The sequence below is a fragment of the Passer montanus genome, unplaced genomic scaffold (genome assembly GCF_014805655.1).
Source record: "Passer montanus isolate IOZ18808 unplaced genomic scaffold, ASM1480565v1 scaffold26, whole genome shotgun sequence".
Taxonomy (NCBI): domain Eukaryota; kingdom Metazoa; phylum Chordata; class Aves; order Passeriformes; family Passeridae; genus Passer; species Passer montanus.
The window spans coordinates 4246959-4259359 of NW_024367261.1; the positions used below are offsets into that span (position 1 = coordinate 4246959).

At 41.1% G+C, this 12401-nt stretch overlaps 1 protein-coding gene across 3 annotated transcripts in view; it reads left to right on the forward strand.

Moving 5' to 3' along the window:
* The window catches only part of NUP153 (nucleoporin 153), a 43720-nt gene that overhangs the window by 3969 nt on the left and 27350 nt on the right, over positions 1–12401 (forward strand). The gene's annotated exons all lie outside the window — the stretch shown is intronic.

Genomic DNA, 12401 nt, shown 5'->3' on the forward strand with positions numbered 1-12401 from the left:
TGCCAGTGCATATTTATAATGTAGATGTCCAAATCCAAAGATGTTTTCCTTGATGAAACCAGTGTAAGTCTGTGCATGTATTGTAATTGGTCTTGTGCTGATGTAGTTAGGACTTAACCTGACAAAGGGGACCAGGAGGCCACTGGAAGCCACTTTAGTAGGTCTGGGTCATGAAAGTCCCTCTGGATTTGTGAGTTTCACCAAGTCACTTGAGACGTCTTGTAAGGTTCTTCCCAGAGGGACCAGCTACAGGACTGGGAACTGAAAATTGTATGCAGCAGTGTCTACAGCATTGCATTGTTGCCTGCTGCTGTCTTGAAGATAGGCCTTGCTTGGCAGGGACTGCAGGCAGTGGGCAGAAGGGATCGTACAAACCACCGGGTTTATTTTGTGAGGAAATTTTGAAACTTTGATGCTTAAGAGTTCCTAGAGTATCATCTTGAGCAGTGTAACCTAGGTAATGTTTCATAGTCCTTAAATGGGAAAATACTAATTTTAAAAGTCTTTATTAAGAATGTCTATATAGACCTACACAAATACCATTGTATCAACTCCAGTCAACAGGATTGCACCTTGGAGCACACTTAATATGGTTGTATTTGTATGAAATTCTGCTTGATTTGGTTTAGTAGTAAGCTAGCACATTGAGCTAAAACTAACAGATTTGAAGAAATGTTTAATGTGTATTTAAAGATTTGTTTTAAATGATGGACTGATAGTCAACATCAGAAGTTTTGTCTTTGTCTCAGCAGTATGATACTGTATTAGCAAAACAGGTGTTTAAATTTGGCACTTGGCTTTCTACTGCTACTGTAAACAAAAATGTATCCTAATTGGGAAGAACTTAAAAAACTGAGATATTGCCAGTTTTCTCTCATTTAGGCTAGCAGTACTGTACACTTATAAAAATTGCAGATAATGATTGCTATAGCATTTCATTAATATTCTAGGGTTTGTTTCAAAGTGTTGTCGTGACAGTCTTGGAGGCTGTGAAGTGTTGGGGACAAACAGTGTTAGTGAGTGGTATCTTAGGAGGAGAAAAAAGCAGATGAAATAATTGACTGTGTTAGCTGGGACACTGCAAATTGTCTTTGGTTGCTGGCAGCACATCACTTCCTCTGAGTTATTTATTCCTCCAGTCAGTAATTAGAACCAGTTCTTGCTCCCTTGCCATGGACAAGCTGAGCTGCTGCTGATTCTAACAACTCATCAGGACAAAGTTCAGAATCTATTTTGTGTGCCCAAAAATGTTTTAGAAAAAGTATTCCAGGTTGCTGCAGGTGGTGGGCTGCCATGGCATCATATAATGAGTTCATAACACACTGGGATGACTGGCTCAATGGACATGGGGCAAATGGTGGATGTTGTTTACCTGGACTTTAGCAATGCCTGCAGCATGGTCTGCCATGTGATCCCTGTTGTCCACTTGGTGAAATACAGACTTGTCAGGTGGACCGTAAAGCAATTGGAAAATTAGCAGGACCATTGACCTCAGAGGGTTGTGACCAGCAGTACAAGGATCCAGTGGCAGCCAGTTGCTAATAGAGCTCTATTAGCTGTTGAGGCTGATGCTGTTCCATGTCTTTATTAACAACCTGGGATGGAGGAATGGCAGGAATCCTCAGCAGTTTCCTAGATAATACTAAACCCTTGGAAACTTCAGCCCTGTTGCATAATGAAGAATAGGGCTGCCATTGAGGGAACTTGGCAGAAGTGGGCTGCCAAGAACCTCGTGAGTTTTAATAAAGGCAAATGTGAAGTCCTTCATCTGGGGCAAAACAACCCCACCTTCCTGCTGGACAGCAAGATGAACGTGAGTCAACAGCATGCTCTTGAGGTAAAGAAGGCCAGCTGCATACTGGGAGGTATTAGTAAGCGTGTGGGAAGGATGTTAAGGGAGTTGCTTTTTCCCCTGCATGCAGCACTTCTAGGACTGCATCTGGACTGTTGTGTCTAGTTTTGGCCTCTCCAGTTTGAAACAAGACAAGGAAAACATAAAGGAGTGAGTCTGAGAGACACCAAAATCATGTTGGCTTAGAGAACTGGGTATGTTCAGATTAAGAGCAGCAAATATCTAATAAGACTATAGAGAAGGTGTAGCAAGGCTGTTCTAGGAGATTCATAGCAATACAAAGGGACAATGAACTCAAGATGGCAAAATGGAAATTCTGATTTCATAATAGGAAAAATCTTTTAGCTGTGAGGCTAGGCAGCATGTTGGAAGAACTGCCCAGAGATGTCTCAAAACCCAGGTGGACCTGCTGGTTTTGGCCATTCTCTGAGGAGGAGTTTGTGGTAGTAGGTGATCTCTGGGGTGCCATGCAGCCTCTGTGTGTATGTGGTTCTGTCAGAGCTGCTGCAGCTGGACCATACAGCCCACATGGGCATGGTTTCAGCTTAAATGTCATTGTTCCCCTAGGTTGGTAATCCTTTTGCTGGTCCATCTTCTGATTCTGTCTTCGGCTTTGCGCTGTCTCTTGAGGAAGGAAATAATGCCTCTGTCTCATTTGCACTATTTCCAGAGTAAATTGCAAGCTTGCCCTCAAAAAGAGAGTAACTAAGAGGTTTTTTTCCTAGGGTTATTGTTTTGCTGACCAATTTTTGAAAATGTCTTCTGTCTTTTTTGTGGTAGGTCACGTGATATACTTTTCCATTTTTCTGCTATTAAGTTGTAAAAAATCTTGTTTTTTGCTTTTTAGTGTTCTGTGTAATCAATTCAGTATTTATTGTACTGCACTTGGCTTGGTGCAACCCCAGTACCAATGCAAGCTGGGGCACAAGTAGATGGAGAGCAGCTCTGCCAAGGACTTGGGGCTGCTGATACATGAGAGGCTGCGTATGAGTTGGCAATATGTGCTTACAGAAAGCCAAACATATCCTGGGCTGCCTCCAGAGCAGTGTGGCCAGCAGGTTGAGGGAGGGGATTCTGTTCTTCCACTCCTCTCTGGTGAGGCCTCCACCTGGAGTATTGCATCTAGCTCTGGGGTCCTCAGGACAGGAAGGACATGGACCCGTTGGAGTGAGGCCAGAGATGGGCCTCAAGAATTGTCAGGGGGCAGGAGAACCTCTCCCATGAAGACAGGCTGAGAGAGTTAGGGCTCTTCAGCCTGGAGAAGAGAAGGTTCTGGGAAGACCTTATGAACACGTTTGAGAACCTAAAAGGGACTTTGACACTCCGTCCCTGGAAACATTTAAGGTCAGGTTAGATGGGGCTCTGAGCAACCTCATCTAGTTGAAGATGCCCCTGCTCATTGCAGGGAAGTTTGGACTAGATGACCTCTAAAGGTCCCTTCCAACCCAAAACATTATATGAATCTATATATGTTGCACTTAAGTACAGAATCTTTGGGTGGGTTTGGCTTGAGACTACTGTGGTTTTTTCAACTAAACATGAGTTCATCTTTGCATTCCCATTTGCTGGGATGAAATGTGTGTGCTAACACGGATACACCAACATGCATTGAGTCCTACACCTGTGAATAGCACATACACAATTTGCGAATACATGAGCCAGCAGAAAATTTTCTTACTTCTTGCTGAGGCTATTTAATGTTTTCTTGATGGTTCTGCTCTTGGAAAAAGTTGTGTGAGAGTGTCTTGGGGGAGCTGACTGACTTTGCTTTTAGTTATGATTGTATTTTGAATCAAATGTTTTTGAAGAAGATATGTCTCAAGACTCTTTGCCCTATTAGAGCTCAAGTCCTAGTGACTTCCAAGACTGAAGTAAGCCAAGCAAAGAGCTAAATTGTTCAGTTGTCATTTTCTTTGAGACTGAATTGCAGTGAGGCACTGAAATATTTACAGTAATGAGATAATAAGTTGGTGAGACTGTAATACAGGTGCATTTGTAATTAAAATTGTCCTAAGAAAAACAGATAAAAACAAGGCTTAAACTGATTTAAATGCAGCTGTGTTCAGGAATTGCTGTGGTGCAATCAGATATATATAAAATTTATCTATAACAGTGCATGTATACTAATGTCAACCCTCAGTATTTGTTACTAAACTTACTTTACAGAGTTGTAGAATATATGCATATTTGTAGATGATTTTTGAGTGACCTTCAGTCACTACAAAAATAATCTCTATGTGCAATGGCAATTTTTCATGTTGCTGGTAAGAGAAGTGTCTGAAGATACTAGTTATATGTTTAAAGTGAGATGCTCTTGGTTCTGTCAGTTGCAGTGTGATGAAAAAATATGGCCAGAAAGACACTGCTGCCTCTCACAAGGGAAGATAACTGCCCTGCAGCAGACCTGAGGCTGGGCTTTACCTGGGCTTTGCAGTTTCAGAATACTACCTTAAAATGTCAAAGGATGTAACAGTACCCCTCACTGCTCCAGCTGAAGCAACTGGGTCATTGCTTTGGTTTCTCTTAAGCACCAATTCTTACATTTTAGAATCTAGTCAGGAAGTGTATGCACCAGGGTTAGATGTGTCCAATTTCAAGTAATTGCAGGTTATGATGGTTAGATGAATTGTGAGGCTTAACTTTTGTATGCTGCACAATGTTTGTGTACGATACTTAAAAGGTAGGAAGGCTTTGAGTTTTGCTGAAGTACCAAATTATCACAGCAAATAACTAAATGCGATGATTTAGTTACATGACTTTAATTTACCTGTTAAAATTTGTGAGTGAGATAACATATCGAAGGTGCAACAGGATTGGCTGTAGATTTTGGGAAATGACTGGTATGTGGTATCAGCTCAGTTTATAGATCAACATGAACAGAAAAGATACTTCAGTGGGAGGATGTGAATATTTTGCTGTTTTTCACTTATACTGTTTTATATTTAAAAATTTTATTCCAGTCTTCTGTTTTGAAGACTGTGTTTTCCAAAATGTCAGGAGTGAGATTTTGTACCTTAGTTTTGTGAAATATGCTTCAAACCTTCAAGCCTTATCCTCTAGGAAGCACTGGACATGGGGATGGACATTGGCAAGCTGCAAGTCGACCTCAGTTGGAATTTAAGTGTTGCTTCAGGAGTTGGTGCAGAATTTGGGCTGCCCGTTTTTGGGTTTAAATACATAGTGTGTCCTCACCACTACGTGCCATAGTGTGATGGTACCATGTTTTGTTTGTGAGTGCTTTCAGGCAAAATGACATTGAAAATGTTTAGTTCTTTGCTGGGAGCCTTGTGCATTGTAGCAGGTAGCAAATTTGTAGTGTAGGGTATGATGCATTGATAGCCTTGTATGCATGAACTCCTTGGCTGTAAATGCAGGAAGGAGGAAGGCTCTGCCATTACCAGTTATGTTTGGTGATGTTGAAATAGTGTAATGAATTGCATCTTAATGTCTATACATTACCTAGAAATAAGATAAACAATTTTATGCATAAATAATATATTTAAATCCTAAATATAAAATGTGTGTTATACTTTGCAAAATCTGGTAACTGGTGCTAATGGACTTTGTAAAGACCATCTGTTGTCATGGGAAATGTACTTCTTGATCATTCTAGTTTTAAACTTTTCCATGTGGTTATGTCTCTATACTTTGCAAAATCTGATAACTGGTGCTAATGGACTTGTAAAGGCCATCTATTGCCATGAGAAATGTACTTCTTGATCATTCTAGTTTTAAATTTTTCCATGTGGTTATGTCAGAAATAAAAGTAGTAAATTTAGACCATAGGGTTTCCTTATAGGAAATATATTCTGAGCAGGATATTCTGAGCAGCATTTCTAGATACTGCTTGTGAAGCATACCTGGAGACACACTATAGCAGCTGAGTTGAGCAGTCACAATTAAAAAGTATTAACTACTTGGAGTTCCTTCTTAAATTGGGAAATAAAGAATTTTAAAACTGCTTTTAAAGTTATAAGGGAAAATGGTCTCATGAATTTTAAACTTTCTGGTTTTGCTGCTGATAGATTTCCATATCAAAGTGTAATACTGAATGTAATTTACAGTGCCCATTGCTGATTGCTGCTGAGGGTTAACTAGTGCCTGTGTCTTCCTAAAAGGAAGAAAGAAAGGTACCTTGTACTCCATGGTGTGTTTTGTAATGTTGTCGCTGTGTCAACTGAAGGTGTGGACAAAACTTCAGATAAAACCATTCAGTCTCACAAGGATTTAACCTAGAATTACGCACTGATTTATCTCTCAGAGCACATACTGGCGTTTTGCTCTCAGTTGTAAGTGATGATAATGTATACAGATGTGCATACAGTGCCAGAAAATACCTGAATTTCCCTGGAATGTTTATTCTGAAGCTAACTAGACTAAGGAAAATAAGGCTCACTTAAGCAATAAGAAAAAAATACACAGGCATCTGGTAATAAAATCCCTTTTTCAAGACTTTCAGGAATAAATCTGAACTAGTCCACTTGCCTTAAATAAAATTGTTGTTTTTCAAATGTTACATAATTAATAACATTCCTGAAACATATTGTTCATATTAAGTAATAAGTTTTATTGTCTTTTTTCCTAAATGAAATATCAAACTCTGCTGTCCTACATCCAAACTGAAGCCACTCCCTGAATAGCAAAAGCAGAGTTAGTCTAATCCAGTCTAAGTCTGCTGCTGCAAGAGACAATCATGTCATGTTTCCATTTCTATTCCTGCTGTTGCCTGAGCATCAATGAAGGCACATAGTAAGCTGCACCAGCAACCTGATGCCCCTGAGGGGTAGTCCTCACTGTCATAGTTTATAGACAGATTTTTGGTTGGATCTATTTAATAGAGCCTTGCTACAGTTCATCATTTGGTTGCTTGTATGTGCTAGTGGCAGCACAGGGAAGGGTGAGGTGAAGAGGAGAATGGGACAGTGTTTTTAATGACAATACGACGCAGGATGATTGAAAGAAGGGAGAGGTTTTATTTCATGTTCCTCCAGTTCTGGCTGCCTGTTCGTGCTTTCTCTCAGTCCAGTTCTGGTGCACTGAGCCAGTTTAAGTCATTGGCCCAGCAGAGCAGCACGTACTTTTTGCCAGATTAATGAATTCAGCTAGTATGGAGAGTAGCCTGCTACGTGCCAGAGCTGGCATGAGCTAACTGTGGGGGCTGGAGGGCAAGAAAATTCCTTTTTGGTTTGGAATTGGTTAGATTGATCTGCTCTGTCTCAGTGAACTTCACTGATAGTTTTCTTTTTGGAGACATACTGATTCATATGTTTTGATAACTTTAACTTTGAAATTGGAAGCAAGGAAGTCTCTGAGAGGTAAGGATTTGATGTTTTTCAGAGGTGTGAGTACAGTGAAGTGGAAATCAGCTCTTGTATGTAGTTGTGTATTTTCCCTCTCTGACAAATTTCTGTAAGTATATGACTGTTATATAATTTTTATACAGTTTTTTCATACTTAAACCTCCTGGACTGAAATCAACTCAGTTACAAAACTGATGTTTTCTAGTAATCTGTCACTGCTGAGTGCTTCTGCCAGTACTTTCCTCACTCTGTGCTATGTGAAAGACCCTTACAAGCTGGAAAAACTGTCCTATTCTGTAAATATTTTTAGCCAAGAAATACATTTTGGCCGACTATTGCCTCCTGTAAGTTTGGAATTCAAACTGTGACCCCAAACTACTGAGTTTTCTTACTTTCTGCATATAAATCCTTTGGAGAAATGGTCTTTTTAAGTAGTAAATTATGACACCAGTTTGTTAACTTCTGTCTACATATCTTTTGCTTAGTGTTGCAGCCAGTGTGGGGTTATGAAGGTAGATCCTGCTTGACCAATCTCCTGTGACAGAGTTACCCACTTGGTGGATGAGGGAAGGGCTCTGGATGTTGGATGCCATCTACCTAGAATTTAATAAAACCTTTGACACTATTTCCCATGGCATTTTCCTGGCTTCCCATGGTGTGAATGGGTGTGATCTTTGCTGAGTAAAAAACTGTGTGGATGGCCAGGCCCAGAGTGTGGTGGTGCATGGGGTTACATCCAGCTGGTGACCAGTGACAAATGGTGCTTGCCAGGGCTCAATATTGGGACCAGTCCTTTATAACATCTTCATCAGTGACCTGGACAAGGGCATCGATTGCACCCTAAGCCAGTTTGCAGATGACACCAAGTCGGGCAGGAGTGTTGATCAGCTGGAGGACTGGAAAGTTCTAGGCAGGGGTCTGGGAAGGCTGGGTAGATGGGCTGAGGCCACTTGTGTGAGGTTCAGTAAGATGAAATGCCAGCTCTGAAATTTGGGTCACAACAACCCCCTGCAGTGCTGCTGGCTGGGGTAAGGGTGGCTGGAAAGCTGCGTGGCAGAAAAGGGCCTGGTGGTGCTGGTCAGCAGTGTCTGAACAGCAGCCAGCTGTGCCCAGGTGGCCAGTGGCACCCTGGCCTCTGTCAGCAACAGTGTGGTCAGGAGAACCAGGGCAGTGATTGTCCCCCTGTACTCTGCACTGGGGAGGCCACAGTGGAATCCTGTGTTCACATTTGGGCCAATCTCTACAAGGAAGACACAGAGGGGCTGGGGCGTGTCCAGTGAAGGGCAGTTGGGGCTGGCAGTTGAGGATGTGGTTTAATGGTGAACATGATGGTAGTGCTGAACTAACAGTTGGACTTGATGATACTAAAGGATCATAACCTTAATGATTCCATGACCTTATGAGAAGAGGGCTTTGGACCCTTCAAGGAAGGATTTGAGTCTTTTGCACAGGGCTTTGGCCCCTGGAAATGGGCTTTTGGAGGTGAGTAGGAGGGTTTGAACCCTGACATTAGATTTTCTTGTGCCCTCAAATGATGCTTCAATCCCTTGAACTGAGGCTCTGCCCCCTAGAAATGGATTTTTGGAGGCACAGAGGAAGACTTTGAGCCCATTAGATAAAAGGCTGAATCCTAAATAGGAGGCTTTGGAAGCTAGGGTTTGGGCCTGGAGATGTGCCTTTGTGCTCTATAAAGAAGACTTCGAATTCTACAAATGAGGCTTTGGGCCTTCCAAATCAGACTTGGAGCCTTCAAAATAATGCTCTGGGCCCTTCAGATGAGACTTGGGACCTAGGGAGCAGGGCTTGAAATTCAGTAATGAGTGTTTGTGCCCAAACAAGGAGGGTTTAGACTCTTGGGTCACAGTTGGACACAATGATCTAAGAGGTCTTTTCCAGCCTTAATAGTTCAGTGATTCCATGATGTCAAGCCAATATGCCTTGGAGTAGCTGTTACTGTAGTTACTGTTGCTATGATGGTTGTATACATAGACTTAGATAGACCTAGCAGAGCTGCAGACAGACACTTGAGATGATGCACAGATTTTGAAAAACTAAATAAATACCTATTCATAGGCTACCGGGTCTTTCTGGTGGATTTTTATTTTGTTCAGCTTTCCTGCTGATATTTTTTGGATGAGTGTATTTGAGGTGATAGCAGTTGATACTGACAGCAACTCAAACCTCTGAAATTAGTCAGTTGAGGAGTAGAACACATTCGCTGAATAAAACACATCAGTCACACAGTTGCAATTGCCCCTCTGAGTCTTCTGCCCTTCTGTGATATTAAGTTTGGTACCTGTGTGGCCTGTAGAAATGAGAAGTTATGAGCATCAGACTCTGTGTGCCAGCACCATGTCCTCTGCTCCCAACCTGAGATTGGGAAGTAGAACAGTTTTTGTGCAGTAGGGTGTTGAGAGTAGCTGTAGTGAATGAAGGTGTTCTGGAAGAGGCTGGTTCATATTTGTGGCATGAGAAGATCGGGATCTGAGCAGTTTGCTGGAGAATAAGCCTGCTAGAGGTGTCTATTGGTGTGTCTTTTGTATTTCATATCTGAAGATCTGTTGGCATCAATGAGATGTGTACTATCCTTGTCAGCCTTCTAGAAGGATTAATGATTCCTCTCTGAGGAGTTGGAATAGACAAAGTGCAGAGCTGGTGACACAGAAGTGGTAGAGGGGGAGTGCTCTACTGCACAGGGCTGGCTTGTATGCATGTGCAGAGAGAGGGAAAGGGTGTTCAAATGCATGTGCTGAAGTTGAAGTATAAGAAAACTGCAAGTTAGGGTAAGATTAAAATGCTAGCTTTAAAGACAGTGTAAGGCATGACATTTTGCTGAATTGTTCTGGCAGGAATAGGCAGTATGCATGTTCAAATGTGTAGTTGGTCAGTGATATCTTAACTGTGACTTGATCAGGAATCCAACCACAGAGCTTTATTGATTAGCTTTTAGCTCTCATGGGCAGATAAGAGAGTATTAAAGGAATTCTATTTTTTTGTTATTGTTGTTTTTTTGGTGTGTCATCTGTGTGTATTTGAATAGGCATACCTGGAGAATGTGGAATACTTCTAGGGGGAAGGTGTTTTTTAAGGGGATCTGGTTTTGATGCTGGTTCATTCATAATGCCTGCATAGTTCTTTCACAGTGCTTTTAATATATTTTGCTGACAGAAAATATAGGTGCCTTTACATGTATTTTGCTTTCTCTTGCTTTGTCACTAAGCCAGCATTATTGTAGAGTACAAAACTCTGCTCCTTGTCTGTCACTGTGCCTAAGCCCGATGGAGCAGGCCATTAGTACTTTGTCCAGTACAGCTGTGCTGAGTTCCAGCTCATGGGTAGGTTTGGGAAGCTACCCCGTGTTACCCAGCTTGGAATGCTGATTATGTGGATAATGGCAAGGCTGCCCATTTGCACAAAAGGGTCAAACCAGTCTGGTGTCAGATATGGATGGTAAAATGTCGTCTTAGTTAATTACTAGTCTAGCTACATTCTCCAGTTACTCATTAGGATTACTAATGATTGGGTGTTTACTCTTCTGGATACCTATGGCTTCTTCCATCTTGAGTCCCAGGTAGCTTTCAGTCCTGGGAGGATTTCCTCAGCAAGAGAATCATACTGGCACTTGTTTTGTGACCAGTAATGTCTTACTCGGTAATGCAGAGATTCTCTAGCAATACTGAATATAGTAATGCCTAGCTTTTTGGAAAGAGCAATTGCCTTGGATGCAGTTTGTGTCCTGATCATTTGCTTATTTTGGCACATTTTGACTCCTCGGAGTTCCTGATACGCTTTTATTCATAGCAGCAAAATACTCACTCCCCTAAAGGGGGACAGTGTGTCACAAGTCAAGGTGAAAATGAGGGGCTGGGAACAGAGTACAGACTGACTCTTTGTTGATGCCATGCTTGTGAGCTCTGGTGTTGCACAGTTTTTGTTGTTGGAAAGCTTAGTATTTATGTAGAAGAGCAGCAACACCCTAAGCATGGCATATTAGTGTGCATCTTAGTGTGGTAATTGTGACAGATGCATTTATTATGCTGTACTCTATCTAGTTTAAGCTGTCCCAGGCTAGATATTCTGTCTTTGTGCAAGTAAAAGATTAAATTACAGATCATTATGAAAAATGTCAAATTGTAAATTAAGATGACTTTCTTTCTGTGAAAAGACTTTTGTTTCCTACCTTCCTTTTCTTCTCTTTGCCAGCCCCCATCCTAACTCCAGATTCAAGGGTGTCCTGTGAGTTGGTGTTTGTGTTACTGTGTATGAAAGATGTGAATGACAGATACGGGCTTTTTCTTCCATGTGTGCTGATTTTTTAAATAAAGTTGAATACAACAGGGTTCTTGTTTCAGAGTTGTTTACTAGACTACTACATGTTCAAAGAATGTTCTCAATTTCCTACACATGAATAATAATTTTTAGAAAATGTTGTTGCCTAAACCCAGGAGAATAAGAAAGTACCTTGATGCATGTGTTAGCAACTGGCAGTAAAGTTCAACAAAAATCTTTTTTATGCTCTTGTTGCTTTCCAGTTTCCAAAGTGTTGAAATTGTGGAGGTAGCTTCAGCACTTTCTTCAGCCTGCAGAGGTTAGCAGCTGGTTCTGTGGCTACAGTCAGTGTAAGAGAGGCAGCTCCATGTTGCAAGCACTCTGCTGCACAGGGTTGAGATTTGACAGGAAGGCATGTTGAAATTTGAGGATGTGATGGAACAAGTGACTGCCTAAAACAAAATGTTAAATAAATATTTCTTACTAGAATGTAAGCATTACAAATAATTGGTAAATGTTAAAATGGAAATGGCTTTTATGTATTCAGTAACTGCCAAATATTAAGGTTTGTATATACAAAATTTTAACATACCATGAAAAGAAATTTTATCATATTGAATCTATTCAACAGTCCTGTAGTGAGGGGTCTGTTGTTCAACTGTAGCTGTTTCTTCTGAGATCCTTTCAGGATCCCTTCACTATTCAGAGCGTAATAGTGGGGGTTTTGGTGAGCATTGTTCTTGCAGTTCAGCATTAGAAAAAGAAATATTTAAGTTCACTGATTTTTGTAGCTATTACTGCTCATCACTATTGCTGTAGATAATTGCTGAGCTTCTGGGTGGATGGTTTTTCAAGTGAAGGTGTTAGAAGGAAAAGTCCTCTAAACATCAGGAGTTGTACATCAGGAGTTATTTAGAAATTTAATTTCTTTATGACCTTGTGACTTGACAAGCCTTTAGTGAACTTCAGCTGTAGTTTCA